We start from the raw sequence: 7,064 nt of genomic DNA, 5'->3' as shown, positions 1-7,064 counted from the left end.
AGTAAGTATTCTTAAGCATACATTTCAAAGTGGTATTCAGTTTTAGGAGTTTGCACTAATAATTTCATGATTGTGATCAAACAAAACAAATTTTTAGGTTAGGCGTAGATGGTTAATCAAGTCAGTGATTTTCTTTTTTCCAAACTAAATACATTTAAGATACTGTAATACTGCAGTAGTTGATAGCTTAAATACATTTACAAATTAGCCTAGACGAACAAATAATCAAACAGCACGGAAGTAAATTTCCAGTTTTCTCTTTTGGTATTAAATTAACCGTTCAGATCACAATTTACATGCCACATCGGCCGAAGAAAATACAAGTCATATTGTAATTATTAACTTGATATTCCAGCAAATATTACATGAATGTTGGCCTGTTATGGTGCTTAAAATAATTCAGTTTTATATAATAACTATATAACATACTCTATAAAGCATAGGAACGTTGACTCTGGCTGAATAATTTATTCATGACTGGTCTAAGTAATATTAAATATGGTGTTTCTTCAGAAAAGCTACCCCATCCAAAGTACTTGTTAAGATATAACACTCGAGAGGACGAGAACGCACTACTGGGAAACTAACCATTTCTCTTCGTCCTGGACCTCTCGCATGTTATATTGGTAATTAGTAACAAGTTTGAGGGAGAGACTACAACAGTGCATTAGAATATACAGGTAAGTGTCAAAGGATTTTTGTGCTGAAAGTATTTGTGGCTGTGAACTAAAACCACGTGTTTATCGCTATGTAAATATCACAGAAATCAATTAAACAAAATAAAATTATGCTTTCTTTGATGTAGCTTTTCTGGAGAATTACCTAAATATTAGCCTACTTAAACCTATCGTAGACCCTACCTAACATGTTGATCATTTTCTATTCATATAGCTGTAAATGTTGGTATCATGCATGAATTTTATGATATAACAATTTTTAGAAGTGTTATGTTAACTTATTGTTTGTTATTACAGCTAGGAAATTGATAACAAATTCACAGAAGGGGACCCCACTTGTGACACCAGGAAAACATAGACTACGTAAACATCCAGTGACTGATGCTGATGATTTTACGAAAGATGCAATTGCGAGATTTATTTATGACAAGTTACATAAAGGTAGGGAAGTTACAGGAATTATTGTGTTGATTTATGCGATGTAATTCTGATATTAGTCATATGTATAAAAATATGGCATAATTTTCATTTATTTTTACAGGGGAAGTACTAACAGCAGCAAAAGTTCTGGAACATATGAATGATAATTATGAAACATATTTATTTAGAGGATCCTTATCATCTGTGAAAAAAATTTTGAAAGAGATGAAATTTCTATGGAGCAAAGGGGATCCTTATACACATGTACGAGAAAGTGATGTTATTCGTTTTTGAGAGAGTATATAAGAAGTGTGGAGCGTGGGAACCCTAAACCCGTAGTATTCTTGGATGAGACTTGGATTTTTATGAATGGTAAATTTCAATGTATTGTGAGACATTGAGTGATTGAATTTTTTTACTAACAAATAGGTTAACACTTATGTGGAATATGAAATTGCAATTAATATAGGCTACTAGTAATGAATTCAGGTGGGAACAACATGTTTTGCAATTAATAGTTTCATATTGTAACTAGAGGTTAGTTATAAAATTCTTGAATGGTTTTCCTGTGTTTAAAATTTTAGTGTCTCTTAGAGTGTCAATGTGAATTGCTTATCTCTCTCTGTTTTTTTAAGTAGGATCACCCACTTATTCATGGAATAAACCAGGTGAAGTTTCCAGTGACGTGAATGGTGTTATTCGTAGACCAACAAATGAGGGTGGAAGATTAGATGCCGGAACGAAAGGTGGATTTTTACTCGGTAAGTTATATTGATTTATATTTTACATAAATTTGGCAAGAGTAATGTTTTAAATCAGGGTACAAAAATATAAAAATTGGTGACTAAATAAAAACGTGGGAAAGCCTTTCACCAAAGAGGATCTCATGTCATGTTTTATTTTCTTTATTTAAATGCTGTGAATTCATGTGACGTAATTATATGCCCAGGTATAATTTTTATTGCAGGTGCTGATTTAATTTTTTCATGCACTTGAAAGAAAAGTCAGGACTACCATAGTGCTATGAATGGCCCTGTAGTTGAGAAGTGGGTGCAAACACAGTTGTTGACCTGAGAACATTAGGGCAATGCGTTATTGTCATGGATAGTGCTGCATATCATAGCAGACTTGTGGAAAATCAGCCAACAACAAAATGGAGGAAAGAACAGCTACTGGTGATTGCAACTGAATATAATAGATTTGTTGTACTAAATGATAAGAGTTGATGGTGTGAAATCACCTTTTGATATTACATTGCAATATTAATTTCCATACTTTACAGTCATTATTATTATTATTATTATTATTATTATTATTATTATTATTATTATTATTATTATAATTATTATTATTATTATCATCATTACTATCATTACTACTACTACTACTACTACTATTATTGCAACTGTTTCTCTTATTTCTCATGATTAGGCATACATATAGATGGTACTTTTTTCTTTCAGTTGAAATTGAATCTGCAGTACATAAGAATCCTAAGACAACAGAGCCTTGCCAATTACTGTCCTGAAGCGGCCTTGTCTTATGTGTTGTGTCTATATACAATTAATTCTTTCAGTTTTTTTTCCCCCTTAATGTAATGAAGTTGTTGGTTGATTGATACCAAGTGTTCAGCAGTTGATGTCATTTGTTATCTTGCACTCCAATATTTAACCAGATGATTGAAATCTGTGTAAAGTTGGACAGTCAAGACAATGATCCATATCTTCATTGAGAAAATTCCTGATTATATTCAAGAGGAAATTTAAAAAAGAAGCAAGAAGAATCGTATATTATTCACTGGCTCTTGATGACAGCAGTGTCATTAGTGATAAAGGAAAGCTTGAGATTTTTAACCGCGGGATTGATCGATATGTTAGTACAGGAACCACCACTGGTTGTGGTTTTCATGCCAAGTACCTTTCCTCCGTCTCCTTACTTCATAGACTGTCTGTCGCATGTAATCACTGCAGCTCGAGTTTTGGTCACCGCTGTCGTACAACAATAAATTTGATCCCCATTTTATATTAAATATAATTATTATTGTCATAATTGTAAAATAGCTATGACAAATATTATTACTAGCATTGTAATTAATATTGTTGTATTGCTGTCGTCATCCTTGGCTAGAGGTTGTTGATTAATTGTAATAAAAGTGTATATAATTATAATATATTAGTATTTTTCTTAGTTGGTTATTAACGAAGATGTTATTTAGCGTCGATGGAAGTGGTGATAGAGAAACGGTATTGGATGAGATGAGGCCTATGTTAAAATGTTATGTTTTATTTAACGACGCTCGCAACTACAGAGCTTATATCAGCGTCGCCGGATGTGCCGGAATGTTGTCCCGCAGGAGTTCTTTTACATGCCAGTAAATCTACTGACATGAGCCTGTCGCATTTAAGCACACTTAAATGCCATCGACCTGGTCCGGGATCGAAGCAGCAACCTTGGACATAGAAGGCCAGCGCTATACCAACTCGCCAACTAGGTCGACGATGAGGCTGAGGATTTGCTTTTGATTACCTGACATTCACCTTACTGTTGAGGAAAAGCTAGGAAAAATCCAAACAAGTTAATCAGCCGAAGCGGAATTCAAACTCGCGCCCGAGAGCAACTTCGGATCGGCAGACAGGCGCCTTAGTCGACTGAGCTACGCCGGTGGCTATTATTAGTATTAGTTTTATAAACCTTAAATTTTACTGCTTCTTTTCTGGGTTTACATTTCTACCCAAATATCATTTACAACTTTACTAAATCCCTCTAAACATTTGTTGAACGTAATCAAAGTTACAGTAGAGGCACAGTCTAGTATATACAGTCACGAAGCTTGAGTTGTGAGGGTGCTAGGAACAATAGGCTGTGTCTGTACTATTTTACATGGACTATTTTAATGAAGCGATATTAGCGATCCTAGTGGTTAGCAAATATCTATGGATGCATATTTACTACGTATAGAGCTTCGTGACTGTATATACTAGACTGAGGTATAGGAGGTAAGAACTGTCCTGTGACCATATCACAAATGGATATGGGGGGGGGGGGAAGGTAGGTTTTAGTCTAAAATGAACTTCCGTGTCGGTAGATTCGTATAATATTAACCATCATGAATCAAACTCTCTGATAGCTCATTCTTCCCCTTCTCGCACAGCTCACATGCCAGGTCTCGCCTCCTCATCTGTAGGCCTAGTCTTAAAACACATGGAAAGCACAAAACACGGAAATACACACCGTTGTTTAAGAAAGACGATAACATGTGTCTTCCCTTGGAATCAGTTACATGTCCCACTTTCTAGTTAACAACCCGTCATTTAACAGCGTAGACCAGGGATCGGCAGAAATGTCATCGTGATCGTGGTGGGAATATAATGGTGTAGCAGACGGTTGACTCAAACTCGTTTTCTACTGCGCATGTCGTCACTTGGGAAGCAGCAGCGGCGCGCTAATTCGCACCGCAGTGCTCGAGGAACAAAACAAACAGCTGTTGTGTGTACGTGCACGGGGTTAATTCTTTGTTTATATATATTATATTGAATGGTATTCTTGTATCAGTAATGCTATTAATGTGACACATGCTATTAGTATGCCTGGATGTGCAGTATCTGGTTGAGTTACAATCGAAAAACAAAAGGAACTGACGTAAAATATTATAGGTTTCCGAAGAATGAAGACTTGGCAAGACAATGGTTGCATGCTTGTAGAAGGGAGGATGAAGTCAATTTACAGCACGATGAGTTTTCTCGCATGTTACTAAATTTTATTTGCTTCGCAACTCATTTGCAAAATATATTTTCATGTTAAACTTATTGTTTGACTTATTCCGTAGATTGCTTGAGGGAAAAGAAAGGGGGTAAAAATCTTAAGACTTAATGTTGTTTCAGCTCGAATATGTTCACTTTATTTGGAGGAGTCAAGTTACGAACTACCTTTAAAGCAGAAACTCCTAAATTATGAACCAAAAAACAGTCGTAATCTGAAAGTAGACGCTGTACCCAAGAAAGCTCTGGCGCAGTCTTGCTTGAAACGAAAATCAACAGATAATCTGAGATTGGACAGATGTGAAAAACGGAGAAGGAGGAAAGAAATTCATGACATCATTGCCAATAGTTCATGACATCATTGCCAATAGTTCATGTACTGTTCAGGCCACTTCCAAAACCAATTCAGACGAACATGTATCAGAGAATAGTGCATTAGACCTAAATAACAAAACGTGAGTAATTACAGCAATTGTATAATTATAATAACTATTAACTGGTATGTTCCTGTGTGTCATATTGTTAAAATTTTTCACATATGAGTCACTCCGCAGAAGGGAATAATTTTCTCATAGTTCAAAACTTTCTAAACTAAAAGGACTTAATTACATATCTCACAAAATGTTAAAGCTGTGGTATCTTTTAACAACTTCCTTCCAGACAGAAAAGGCTTCAGTAAATGGAAGGATCCGATTGTCTCGAATGTCAATAGAGGAGCAAAAAAGGCGTCAATCAATGGGCATAAAATAATTATTTTCTCGCTTAACCCTAGCATTATCACGGTTGGGAAAAAATTGCCCACCCTTTTTATTTTCCAAATTTTTTTGAATTAATGAAATCTGACAGCTTTCACCTTTACTTTATTTGTCTCTAACATGATAAAGTATACACACATGTGTTCTGTTTTAAATTTCAAATATAGCAGACTAATAATTTGAAGTATTTGTTAGTGGACAGATTTTACCCACCCTTGGCATTTCATATGACCTACGCTTTTAAACATTTTCAAGTTTGAATTGTGTGATTTTTGTCCATTGTTGTAACTGTTTGCAATGCCGTTAAAGTGGTTTACTGTTTCAGTTCTCCACTTTACCATTTACTTGCAGTATAGAAATTTGAGTTGGTAAATTTGTTCTTTCTCTATTGGTGTTTATTCAAATCTAGTTGTATTCAGGGATACAGAACATAGACATGAGTTGTTATGTAGATAATAGCAGCCTTAATGTTTTGGGTGAAAGTGATATTATAGTGCTAAATTGAAAATTGATTTACAGGCGGAGTTGAAGAAAGAAAGTGGTAGTGAGGAAGATAATACAGAAGCGGTTGGTGAGGGTGAATCAAGGTCTATTTCAAGTACTAGCTGCTAATAAGAAAAACGTTCACATTACGAAAATTAATGTCAGATGTGGAAATTGTGGACTTAATTTGTGTAAAAATTATTCAGATATTAAAATTGTGTGCAGGAGCATTTTACTAAAAGAAATATGCAGAATCACTGGAATGAAAAACTGATGTGTGTTTTTTTAAGTAATGTAAAAATGTTGACGATGAAACTTTATTGAACGTACAGTATTTCTGGAGCTCGGAATCAAAACGCGTTAAGTCCACATTTTATCGAAAATGCGTTTTTTCCGAATTTGCCTTCTTTTAGGGACACTTCATCATGCTACACTTGACATTTGTTGCAATTCACATTTTTAGCCTCTTTAAAGCCAGCCTGAAATCGAAGGTCTGATTCAGAACGTATTCTGTCCATCAATGGATCAAACCGAGTTAAGTCCATGAACTTAAGATATCTTCTAACGAAAGCAGTACACCAGAATGAACGTAATTAATTCGACACCTGCCTTTAACAAATGTTCATTATTGACTCTTTTCTAAAGTTTGCTTGTTGCTACCTTTAAGTTCATGCAGTAAGATTTAAAAGGACGGGTTTATTGTCTGGAATCTCTATTTAAATCTCCACGCGCAGACAGCGAATTGTTGGTGTGCGGTAAGTAGCATTTAAAGGCAGATGGAGGTCGTTTACAATAAACATGCGTCTTTTACTACAAATTGTGATATTATACTCATAATTTGGTAACAATTTGAACAGTAAGCTTCGAAAAACTCCAGTACAAAACATTGTTTGCACTCTCACGTTGTTTCGCTTCTTTCTTGTGAGATTTACAAACTTTGCAGGTTCTCGCTGGCTTCTTTTTCTGTGGGT

General features: G+C 35.0%; 1 long non-coding RNA gene across 1 annotated transcript; it reads left to right on the top strand.

Moving 5' to 3' along the window:
• The first annotated feature begins 980 nt into the window (after positions 1–980).
• On the top strand, positions 981–1,858 carry LOC138710010 (uncharacterized). The gene is made up of 3 exons (XR_011335013.1): positions 981–1,118; positions 1,219–1,469; positions 1,733–1,858. It is a non-coding gene; the product is annotated as an uncharacterized lncRNA (long non-coding RNA).
• The last annotated feature ends 5,206 nt before the right edge of the window (positions 1,859–7,064 follow it).

The sequence above is a fragment of the Periplaneta americana genome, chromosome 12 (genome assembly GCF_040183065.1).
Source record: "Periplaneta americana isolate PAMFEO1 chromosome 12, P.americana_PAMFEO1_priV1, whole genome shotgun sequence".
Classification (NCBI taxonomy): Eukaryota; Metazoa; Arthropoda; class Insecta; order Blattodea; family Blattidae; genus Periplaneta; species Periplaneta americana.
Note: the sequence above shows the minus strand (reverse complement) of the source record. Positions and strands in the feature narration are given on the sequence as shown.